The sequence below is a fragment of the Phacochoerus africanus genome, chromosome 15, assembly GCF_016906955.1.
Source record: "Phacochoerus africanus isolate WHEZ1 chromosome 15, ROS_Pafr_v1, whole genome shotgun sequence".
NCBI classification, from domain to species: Eukaryota; Metazoa; Chordata; class Mammalia; order Artiodactyla; family Suidae; genus Phacochoerus; species Phacochoerus africanus.
This window is the reverse complement of record NC_062558.1, coordinates 14,909,812-14,922,185: the sequence shown is the minus strand read 5'-3', so window position 1 is coordinate 14,922,185 and position 12,374 is coordinate 14,909,812. Positions and strand designations below refer to the sequence as shown.

Sequence of the window (12,374 nt, the reverse complement as noted above, 5' to 3'; positions counted from 1 at the left end):
TTTTAACTTCTAAAGAAAAAGCAGCTACTCCAACCTCCCCGCCCCCGTCCTGAGCCGACCCCTGCCAACGCCGCCCTGGCGCCTGGACACCGGCCCCCCGGTGCGGGCATCTGTGCGGGGACTGCAGCTACTGCCCCCGGGGTTAGCGACTAGCGACGTGTGGCATTGGAAGGATCTGCCAGGAGGTTTTCCCAGACTTAGAAGAGGCTTGCTGTGAACTGTCGAGTTTGGGGCGCAGGCGGAGAAATGATTAAAAGACTGAGCCCTGCCCCAGAAACTCAGTGTGCCCAGGCCTGGGAATCTGTTGATCCTCCGTAAGTCCCAAATCCAGAAGCGGCGCAAAATCTCTAGTCCAGCACTGGAGCGGACGGGGAACATGCCTAAAATACTGGAGCTCTTTGAGCGGGGCTGAGGGAGACTCCGTGAACCCGGTGTCCATGGCGACTAAGCTTGAGAGCGCGGGGTGCCATTCATGCCTCCCCCCCCATAACCCCCCAAACCCGGCCCTAGAAACGGCCAATCCAGTGCCTTTATTCGCTGGAGTCTGCAGAGGTGCGCTGCGACCCTCGACTAGGGGTGGGGTGGGGAAAGGGGTGGCACCACAAGGGGGTGCTGAGATGCAAAACAGCCTAAACTGGGGGTGTGTGTCTGTGTGTGTCAAGAATAACCGTTTCGATGAATCTCCTACTGTGGTTCTTGGTTGGTTAGTTTAGAGACTTCTCTGGGGCAGTCGCGACTGGAAAGAGACCAGAGAGACCGGGCTTCGTTTTGCTCCTCGACACTTGGACTGTGAGGGTAGCGGCGTCAGGGCAAGCGGGGTCAGGGGACCTTGGTGCTCTGCCCTTGGACAGGAGCGCGCAGGCAGCAGGCAAAGCCAGCCCACCTTTTCCTTGCCGCTCCCCTCCCTTCTCCGCCATCAGTGAATCCAGCATCTTGCGGGCTCTGAGCTCCCCAAAGGGGTCTCCTGCTAAGAGGGCAACACGGGTGGCGTTCTGATCAGCGCCAGGCCCAGGTCCGAGGTCACACGACTGAGGGTGCCCGGACTCCACTGCTTGCGGCCTGGGCTTTCTTGCCCACCAGTCCCTGCGTCCAGGACGTTCGTTTGTGCCGGGATCCCGGGGCCTGAGGCTCGACCCTGGAGACCGCGGGCGCGACACCCGTCCGAGGTGGCCTGGTCTACGTGGCGCCAGAATAGTTGAAGTGCGTTCAAACCTATCCAGCGTCGGCCCCGCGGGGAAGAGGAGTAAGAGGGAGCTTAGCGGCCTCGTGCGCCGAGCTCAAGGGGGCTGGTGTTTATTTGTAAATATCTGCGGTTTCTAGAGCGCGGTATCGCGCGTGTCAGCGGGGATCCTGGAGCCTCCACGGGCTGAAGAGCCCCCTCCAGCACCGCCACACCGTTGCCCACACAGACTCGGGTTTGGACTAGACAGCTCAGCGCGAGGGACCGATCCCGGATGTTAAACTGCCCCAAAGCGCTCTTCAGGCTTCCGGCCACCACTTTTCTGTAGGGCTCCGTCCGTGCTTCGCATCCGGGCTCTCTCTTGGCAAGATCTTCTCTGATGGGGAGTCAGTCTTTTGGCCCCCATTTCGAACCCTTTTACCCCACCCCCGACCCCCGGCTACGTGCTGTTACTTTGGGCAGAGTAACTTTTTCCAGTCTCTCTTTCCATGCGAGGAGTGGAATTTGTAAACTTTTGAGCGCCATTCAAAAGGGATTAAAGCTGATTAGTAATGATTAATGATCCTTTCTCTAGTTTTTCTTATTTTGGGACAATTCTCTGCCTCTTCGAGGGATACTAGAAGTTTTATTGAGCGTTCTCATTATTTGAGGGTCTCTATCTCTTCCCTCCTACGTTCCTTAATTACAAAAAAAAAAAAAAAAAAAGTTCCCTTCTACATACTCTTGGCGGAGTTACCGCTGTTCGCCCAGGACCCGGGAGACACTTTCAAGGTCGCCTTCACTGCCGCAGGGACCCCACCCATTGCGCCCGCTCTCCTCCCTCCAGCAGGCTGCGCGCCCTGCACCATGGCCCAGGCTCGGACGCGGGTGTCCGGACTGGGCCCTCCTCGGTCCTCAACTTTTCATTCCGCCGGCAGCCTCAGGATTGCTCTCTTCCCCTCCCGCCCCCTTCCTTCCCGACCCTCCGCCGGAGCCTGACGCCGCCTGGTTTATTGACCTTAGATCGGTTTCGGGGCTTTATCAGACCCAGCGGGGGCGTCCCGTGGCGCAGGGCCCCCTCTCGCAGTGGCGCGGCGGGAGTCCCTTTTAAATGTTTCTCCAAACCTCTCCTTCCTTTCCCATCCCCAACTCTGTTGGAGAACCGAGAGGAAATTCACCCGAATGCGCATGATCGTAGAGAGGTGCAGGGCCTTCGGGGCCACGGACATTTTCCTGGGTTGCCCCTTCATCTAGAGAGTTCCGGCGAAAGTGTCTCCCCACCCCCCAATTATTCGGATAATTATCTCGAATCTCCACTTGGTGCTGTGTTTAGACAGTTGGAGATGGATGGTTTGGATTTCCTCAGTCTCCCTGCTGCCCCAGGCCTAAACCCCGTCCTCTCTACTGCCCCAGCTCTAGAACATCTCTGCAAGTACACAAGCCCAACTATAATTTTCTGTCCCATAAATCACTTGGCAAATATAACAAGCCATTAGAAAGTCATTTGAAATGGATATTTTATTGGGCTTGAGAAATACAACAGGGATAAAGAGCAACTTAGTAACATTTCCTCCTCCCTATGAACCACACAGAACTGTCTAAGATTTCCCCTCTCCTTGCTCATTGAATTCACAAACGCAAAATCACTTTCAGACACACATTCTTCAGAAGAAAGGGGAAATGTCTACTTTGCTAGAAATGAACTCTAGTGAATTTTTTTTTAAAGTTCCTCAAGTGGGATTTTTACATATCCTTTTACTCTAGGCTGATTGATTCAAGTAAGACTAACAGAATCAAACAAACAAACAAAACCTCTGCTACTACTAATAAAAAAGCTACACCAATTTTACAAATAAATCATGGGATTCTGGTAGCATTTCACAGTAAGTTTTGCCCTCATTTCAGAGGGGGCACTTTCCTTATTTTTGCCCAGATAAAAACCTCTCAAATTCTCTTAATTTTGGAGAACATGGAGAGGAATGAGGATATTAGTGCTGGGGGGATTGGGGAGAGGTAAGGGAACCAGAGTTGAGCAGGGGAAAGATAAAGTGGATGGGGGTAAATTTTGAGTCACACATTGGAAGCTGGCAAGTGGGAACCAGAGGAAGGAACTAGTTGCCATTCTCAGGTTCGCAGAGCTAATGTTGGTAGTACACGTACAGACACCGAGAGACTTTGCAGTAAACCGTACCCAATTCCACATGTGTGCTTGCTTGGTCCTCTGAAGGCTGCAGACTTAAAATATACCATTGTCTGCCTTCAATCTTTGGGCAAGCCCAGGACACTCAGACAATCCGCATGGTTTCAAACCCTTCAAACTTTCCCAAAGCCTCAGTCTTTCAGCAAAGCCTCAAATGTTCTCTCAAAGCTGCCCTCTGTCTTTACCCTGGTATCCCCTTCTCTTTTGGACTCAGCTCTTTCCCCCCACTACAAATAAGATTCAAAGCTCATTTGCCCAGACTCTGGGTTTATAGGAAGCAGAGGCAATTTGGAATTGTTTGCAAAAGCATATGCAACCAAGCTCTTGAAAGCAGGAAGTGGGTGGTGGTGGGGAATACAATCACTGAGGTCCACCTGCAAGGCCCACCTCTACCCTCCTGCCCATCACACATCTGGCTCCAGAATTAATGACAAATGAAACCCTACAACAAGGCTGGCGGACCCTTGGCCTGTGAACAGGCCCTGAAAATGATCAGATCCTGAAGGCCCATGAGGCCTATTCCACTAACTCTCCAATAAAGCCAAACAACAACAAAAAATGTCGGTGAGATGTTCTGCCCTGAAAGCAAACCAGGTAGGTCTGACCTGGGTCAGAAAGGGTTCTCCTAGGTTTTCCAACCTGGTTCTCAGGACAGAGCGTCTGTAGGGGGAACCCGGTGAAAGCCATGAGATTGATTGGGTGTGTTGGAGGCCAGAGGACCCAGGGGCACCTGGTCAAATCATTGGCTTCCTGGTGCATACATATGTATTTGTTTTTTCCTTGAGAGACTGCCCATCTCCATCAATTTCCGATTGTCCGAGTGGGAAGGTGAATTGAGAAATGGAGACACTAAAATGCTCCCCCATTGTAAGAAAGGGAAACAGAGAAAACCAACCAGAGAGTGAAAGTGGGGAAGGAAGCCTTGGCCCTGCGGCTGGCCTGCACAGAATCTCATCCCGTCCCCAAAGTCCCCAAGCCCCTCCGAATTCTCTCAGTCCACTCTGGCTGGTTCCCTCCCAGCCCTCCTGGCCCTCCTTCCCCCACCTCCCTTCTCCCCACAGGCTGGTATTCAGCACGCTCCCCAGCCCCTTCTCTCCTCCAGCCCCGGCTGCTCCCTGGTGTACCTCCCTCTCTGCCCCAAGGGAGGGGTCACCAGGGGGGCCAGGAGGGCACTCACCGGAGCTGGGAACTCCTCTTGCCCTGGAGGGAGGCAGACTCTCAGGGACCAACTCAGTCCCTCAGTCCCGGGGACTCCAGGCTGTTCTCAGCGGGTGGGAGGGAGGCGTTGTGAGCCAACTCCCAGCTCCCTCGGAGCTTTCCCCTTGGAATTAGATAACAGGAAAAATAGATAAGAGAAGTGGTTCATTAATTCAGCAAGCCTTTTCTTTCTTTCTTTCTTTCTTTTTTTTTTTTCCCTTTGGTATGTGTACCAGCGGAAGGAGATTCAGCTAGGGAATGAAGCCCTGGTTGGACATACAAAAAAGTCAGTGTTCACAAGGTTGTAGGGATGCTTCTGAAAGGACTGGAGATCAACAGGAAAGAGACTTAAGGAATCCCTGTTTGTGGGGAGAAATGCTGACTTCACAGAGTCCCTCTCAGACTCTAGTTCTGCCCTTCTGAGTGGGTAGGGCGGGTTTGTGGTTTGTGCTTGGGTCCTATAATCGTCCTTTGAGGGTTGGAATAATAATAACAACAGTGCAATTCTTCCTAGCATGGCAGTAAAAAAATAAGAGATTTTCAAAGCATTTGCTCATGTAGCATTTCTTTGGCTCCTCATGATAAGATCAAGTAGGCAGATTACATAACAAGTTATAATTGGAGTTCCCATCCTGGCACAGTGGAAACAAATCCAACTAGTATCCATGAGGATGCGGGTTCAATGCCTGGCCTCGCTCAGTGGGTTAAAGGATCTGGCATTGTTGTGAGCTGTGGTGTAGGTCGCAGACGCAGCTCGGATCCCAAGTTGCTGTGGCTATAGTGTAGGCCGACAGCAGCAGCTCCAATTCCACCCCTAGCCCTAGCCTGGGAACTTCCATATGCTGCAGGTGCAGCCCTAAAAACCAAAAAAAAGACAATTGAGCTCAGAGAGTTTAGGAACATGACCGTGGTCAATCACACAGCAAGGAAGGGGATGGAGCTCATATTGGATTCCAGATCAATTGATTCCTAATCCAGTGATAAAGAAATCAATGGATTCTTAGAATTGGAAGAGACCTCAGAATTGAAGGAATTCCCTGTGGGATGGTTATCCACACTCTATTTGAATACTCCTAGTGATGGGGAGCTCATTCCTCCACATTACATGGATGTACAGCTCTTCTGGTCACCACACTTCCCTGTCCCCTAAGAGATCTAGGATTTCAGGACTGTGCCAGGTACATAGAAAGAAACAGGGAGCAGCAGCTGTGGTGTGATTTGAGGAACCAGGCAAGCTGGATCTTTCTTGACAGGACTGCTGTGGGATCCTCTTCCTTAAATACAATGCCTTTACATTTTAACATATTTCCCTCTTCCCATTCTCCAGAATTCTTACAACAACTTCTGCCACGATAGGACAGAAAGTACAAGTTATTACTTACTTCCAAATGTAGACCAGGAATCTGAAACAGAAAAGGTAAATGAATTGCCAGAAATCAAAGAGCAAATATATAGTGGAGAAGGAACTAGTGAGACGAAGGCCTGGGAAAAAAGGGAACACATAAGGAAAAATGAGTATTTTCCCCTTCCAAGAATTTTTAGTTATGGATATTTTTGGAAGTGATAAATAAGGTGTCTATTATTGTTATCTGTCTTTACATTCTTCCCCTGCCAAATAACTTGTAGAAACCATACCACAGGAAGATTTTAGTGTACAACTCCCTGTGGTGTCAGATCATTAAAATTCCTAAAGCGCGGGTTGAGCAGGACAAGGCGAGGATGCAGAAGCTAGGCTGTGCCTGCTTTCTCCAGTGGAGGGCCTCTCATTTTTACCAGAGGACTGCCTGTTCCCAGGTAGCCTCCCTTCATAAGGTTTAAAAAAATTGTTATGGTAAATATATATATATATATATAACATAAAATTGACCATCTTAACCATTTTAAGTGCTCAGTTCAGTGACACCAAGTGGATTCATGTTACTGTACAACCATCACCACCATCCTTCTCCAGGACTTTTTCATCTTTCCCAACCCATATTGTGTCTACATTAAATAACTCCCCATCCTCCCCTCCCCCAAGCCCCTTGCCCCCCCCATCCCACTTCCGGTCTCTATGAATTCGACTCTTCCAAGTATCTCATTAACAGTGGGATCATACAGTATTTGTTCTTTTGTGAGTGGCTTCTTTCACTTAGCACAATGTCTTCCTGGTTCATCCATGTTGTAGTGCATGTCTGAATTCCCTTCCTTTTTAAAGCTGAATAATATTCCATTGCACAGCTATAATGCTTCCACTGACCTGTCCTGTGTGGATGGCCATTCTGGATGTTGGGAATGACGCGGCTATGAACATGGATGTACAAACCTCTGTTCTAATTCTTTTTTATTTTCTTTTTAGGGCCACACTTGCAGCACATGGAAGTTCCCAGGCGAGGGTTGAATAGAGCTGCCGCTGCCAGCCTAACACCATAGCCACAGCAACACCAGATCTGAGCTGCATCTGTGACCTACCTGGCAGCTTGCTGCAATGCTGGATCCTTAACCCACTGATTGAGGCCAGGGATCAAACCCATGTCCTCACAGAGGCAACCTTGGGTCCTTAACCTGCCACAACAGGAACTCCCCCTGTCTAATTCTGCTTTCAGTTCCTTTGGGGCATATCCCCAGAAGTGGGATTGCTGGGTTGTATGGACCAATCTATGTTTAATTTTTTGAGAAGCTGTCATCCTGTTTTTTCCATCTGTTGTGGGGTTCTGATCCATAATGGGGAGAGGAGGTCTCCATTCCCCTAAGTAGCAAAGAGCGGGAACAGCCATCCACACTTACCACAGCTGGGCCTCTCTCCAGGCAGGGGGTGCAGAAGTTCCCAACTTCAGTTCTGCCATCCTCTTGAACTGCACAAGTTGGGGGCCTCTCAGCATCACTGTCAGGCCAGTGATGTCAAGGAAAAAAATACAAGTCATAGACTGCACATTTTTGTGTTCAGAAATTTAATAATTAAAAATAATCATGAGAGCATTATTGAAACTTCACATCTTCTTCTTTCTTCTTACATTTCTGAACTTTTTTGTGAGGTGGAGGGAAGCCTATTTTTTGTCCCCTGTGGTTTCAAACTTTCCAGAATTTTTGTATATTTTGGGGAACCTGAAACCCCATCGTCCCGAGGCCTACCTTGGAGCTTGATCAGTTCAGCCCAGTCCAGCACCAACCTTTTCAAGGCGGGGGGCCCTCAGGCCGTCACTGTGCAGGCAATGTGGGGTAGGTGGTGAGACGTGCTGAGGGCCCGGGGTAGGGAAGAGGTAGGGAAGCCACCTGCCAGCTTCTCCTTAGTGCAGGTCTGGCAAAGGCCTTATTACCACAGACACACCCCTGCTTATCCTATAGAGTCAGAGGGTAAACCCAAGGGATGCTGAAGATGACGTGATACTAATAAAACCAGCCAGAACTCTAAAAACCACTCAAAACCCACCCCAGAGAGAGACTTTCTGACAAATAGCTGTTTTTAGGTCTACACACAGACACACACACATACACGCAGAAACACACACACACACACACTTTTGTTAGTTTTTTGCGTTTTTGCTTTTTAGGGCCACACTTACATATCACTTTTTTTTTTTTTTTGGTTTTTAGGGCTGCACCTGCAGCATATGGAAGTTCCCAGGCTAGGGGTTGAATTGGAGCTACAGCTGCCAACCTACCTCACAGCCACAGCAAAGCCAGATCTGAGCTGTGTCTGCTACCTCTACCACAGCTCATGGCAACGCCTTTAACCCACTGAACAAGGCCAGGGATTGAGCCCACATCCTCATGGATACTAGTTGGTTCACTTCCGTTGAGCCACGATGGGAACTCCCTTTTTGTTTTTTTTATTATTATTAATTAATTTATTTATCTTTCCGCTGTACAGCATGGGGGCCAAGATACACTTACATGCATACATTTTTTTTCCATCCTTTGTTCTGTTACAATATAAGTATCTAGACACAGTTCTCAATGCTACTCAGCAGGATCTCACTGTAAATCCATTCCAAGTTGTATCTTATAACCCTAAGCTCCCCATCCCTCCCACTCTCTCCCTCTTCCCCTGGGCGGCCACGAGTCTATTCTCCAAGTCTATGATTTTCTTTTCTGTGGAAATGTTCATTTGTGCTGGATATTAGATTCCAGTTATAAGTGATATCATATGGTATTTGTCTTTGTCTTTCTGACTTACTTCACTCAGTATGAGAGTCTCTAGTTCCATCCATGTCGCTATAAATGGTATTATGTCATTCCTTTTTATGGCTAAGTAGTATTCCATTGTGTATATATACCACATCTTCCTAATCCAATCATCTGTTGATGGACATTTGGGTTGTTTCCATGTCCTGGCTATTGTGAATAGTGCTGTAATGAACATGCGGGTGCATGTGTCTCTTTTAAGTAGAGTTTCGTCCGTATAGATGCCCAAGAGTGAGATTGTGGGGTCATATGGAAGTTCTATGTATAGATTTCCAAGGTATCTCCAGACTGTTCTCCATAGTGTCTATACTAGCTTACGTTCCCACCAACAGTGCAGGAGGGTTCCCTTTTCTCTACAACCCCTCCAGCACTTGTTATTTGTGGACTTATTAATGATGGCCATTCTGACTGGTGTGAGGTGGTATCTCATGGTAGTTTTGATTTGCATTTCTCTTATAATCAGTGATGTTGAGCATTTTTTCATGTGCTTGTTGACCACCTGTATATCTTCCTTGGAGAACAGTCTATTCAGGTCTTTTGCCCATTTTTCCATTGGTTGATTGGCTTTTTTGTTGTTGAGTTGTATAAGTTGCTTATATATTCTAGAGATTAAGCCCTTGTCCGTTGCATCATTTAAAACTATTTCCTCCCATTCTGTAAGTTGTCTTTTTGTTTTCTTTTTGGTTTCCTTTGCTGTGCAAAAGCTTTTCAGTTTGATTAGGTCCCATTGGTTTTTTTTTGCTCTTATTTCTGTTGCTTTGGGAGACTGACCTAAGAAAATATTCATGAGGTTGATGTCAGAGAGTGTTTTGCCTATGTTCTCTTCTAGGGTTTGATGGTGTCCTGTCTTATATTTAAGTCTTTCAGCCATTTTGAGTTTATTTTTGTGCATGGTGTGAGGGTGTGTTCTAATTTCATTGCTTTGCATGCAGCTGTCCGGGTTTCCCAGCAATGCTTGCTGAATAGACTTTCTTTTTCCCATTTTATGTTCTTGCCTCCCTTGTCAAAGATTAATTGACCATAGGTGTCAGGGTTTATTTCTGGGTTCTCTATTCTGTTCCATTGGTCTGTCTGTTTTGATACCAGTACCACACTTTTGATAACTGTGGCTTTATAATATTGCTTGAAGTCTGGGAGAGTTATGCCCCCTGCTTGGTTTTTGTTTCTCAGGATTGCTTTGGCAATTCTGGGTCTTTTGTGGTTCCATATAAATGTTTGGATTCTTTGTTCCAGTTCTGTGAAAAATGTCATGGGTAATTTGATAGGGATTGCACTGAATCTGTAGATTGGGTAGCGTGGCCATTTTTACAATACTGATTTTTCCAATCCAGGAACATGGAATATCTTTTCATTTCTTTACATCTTCTTTGATTATAGTTTTATCATTCTCAGCATATAAGTCCTTTACTTCCTTGGTCAGGTGTATTCTGAGGTATTTGATTTTGTGAGGTGCAATTTTAAAAGGTGTTGTATTTTTGTATTCCTTTTCTAATATTTCATTGTTGGTATACAGAAATGAGACTGATTTCTGAATGTTAATCTTATATCCTGCTACTGTGCTGAATTTATTAATCAGTTCAAGTAGTTTTTGGGTTGAGTCCTTAGGGTTTTCTATGTATAGTATCATGTCATATGCATACAGTGACAGTTTGATCTCTTCTCTTCCTATTTGGATGCCTTTTATTTCTTTTGTTTGCCTAATTGCTGTGGCTAGGACTTCCAGTACTATGTTGAATAGCAGTGGTGTGAGTGGGCATCCCTGCCTTGTTCCAGATTTGAGTGAGAAGGCTTTCAGTTTTTCCCCATTGAGTATTATATTTGCTGTGGGTTTGTCATAAATGGCTTTGATTATGTTCAGGAATGTTCCCTCTATACCTGCTTTGGTGAGAGTTTTTATCATAAACGGATGTTGGTCTTTGTCAAACACTTTTTCTGCATCTATTGAGATGATCATATGGTTTTTGACTTTTCTTTTGCTAAGGTGGCATATGACGTTGATTGATTTGCATATGTTGAACCATCCTTGTGAACCTGGGATGAACCCTACCTGGTCATGGTGTATGATCTTTCTGATATGTTGTTGGATTTGGTTGGCTAAGATTTTGTTGAGAATTTTTGTGTCTATATTCATCAAAGATATTGGCCAATAGTTTTCTTTTTTGGTGGTATCTTTGTCTGGTTTTGGAATTAGGGTAATGGTGGCATCATAGAATATCTTTGGGAGTGTTCCTTCTTCTTCAACCTTTTGAAAGAGTTTAAGGAGGATGGGCACCAGGTCCTCTTTATATGTTTGGTAGAATTCGCCTGTGAAGCCATCTGGTCCTGGACTTTTATTTGTAGAGAGTGTTTTTATGACATCTTCAATTTCATTTCTAGTGATCGGTCTGTTCAGTTGGTCTGTTTCTTCTTGATTCAGTTTTGGCAGGCTTTGAGATTCTAGAAAGCTGTCCATTTCTTCCAGATTGTCAAATTTGTTGGCGTATGGTTGTTCATAGTATTCTCTTATGGTTTTTTGTATTTCTGCTGTATCCGTTGTGATTTCTCCTTTTTCATTTATAATTTTGTTTATTTGGGTTCTTTCCTCTTCTTAGTGAGTCTAGCCAGGTGTTTGTCAATTGTGTTTACCTTTTCAAAGAACCAGCTCTTGGTTTTATTAATTTTCTCTATTGTTTTTTGAGTCTCTATTTTATTGATTTCCTCTTTGATCTTTATAATTTCCTTCTTTCTGCTGACTTTAGGCCTTTTTTTGTTCTTCTTTTTCTAATTCGTTTAGGTGGAGGGTTAAGTTGTCAATTTGAGATCTTTCTTCTTTTTTGAGGAAGGCCTGTATTGCTATGAATTTCCCTCTGAGCACTGCTTTTGTGGCATCCCATAGATTTTTGAGATGTTATGTCTTCATTATCATTTGTCTCAAGGTGTTTTTTAATTTCCTTCTTGATTTCCTCATTGACCCACTGGTTTTTTAGTAGCATGCTGTTTAGTCTCCATGTTGTAGGTTTTTTCTCATTTCTTTTCCTGTAGTTGATTTCTAGTTTCATACCATTGTGGTCAGAGAAGATACTTGAAATAATTTCTATGCTCCTAAATTTGTTGAGGTTAGCATTGTGTCCCAATATGTGGTCGATTCTTTAGAATGTTCCATGTGCACTTGAGAAGAATGTGAATTCTGATTTTTTTGGATGTAGGGTCCTGAAGATGTCAATTAAGTCTAACTTTTCTATGGTTTCCTTTAGGATCTCTGTTGCTTTATTGGTTTTCCGTCTAGAGGATCTGTCCATTGGTGTGAGTGGGGTATTAAAGTCTTCTACTATGATTGTATTGCCATCAATCTCTCCCTTTATGTCAGTTAGTATTTGTTGTAGGTATCTGGGTGCTCCTGTATTTGGGGCATATATGTTGACGATAGTAATATTCTCTCCTTGGATGGATCCCTTAATCAGTAAGTAGTGTCCTTCTTTGTCTTTCTTTATGTCTTTTGTTTTAAAGACTATTTTGTCTTATATGAGTATTACAGCTCCTTCTTTCCTGTCATGTTTTTTGGCATGAAAAAATTTTTCCCATCCCTTCGCTTTCAATCTATATGTGTCCTTTGTCCTAAGTTGAGTTTCTTGTAGGCAGCAGATTGAAGGTTTTTGCTTTTTTATCCACTCAGCC

General features: G+C 45.6%; 1 protein-coding gene across 1 annotated transcript in view; it reads right to left on the bottom strand.

Annotated features, from left to right (window-relative positions):
- Positions 1-4,671, bottom strand: part of GATA4 (GATA binding protein 4) — a 79,237-nt gene extending 74,566 nt beyond the window's left edge. Inside the window, exon 1 of the mRNA XM_047761566.1 lies at positions 4,537-4,671. The gene's annotated coding sequence lies outside the window, so the exon portion shown is untranslated. The remainder of the gene's footprint in view (positions 1-4,536) is intronic.
- Between the last annotated feature and the right edge of the window lie 7,703 nt (positions 4,672-12,374).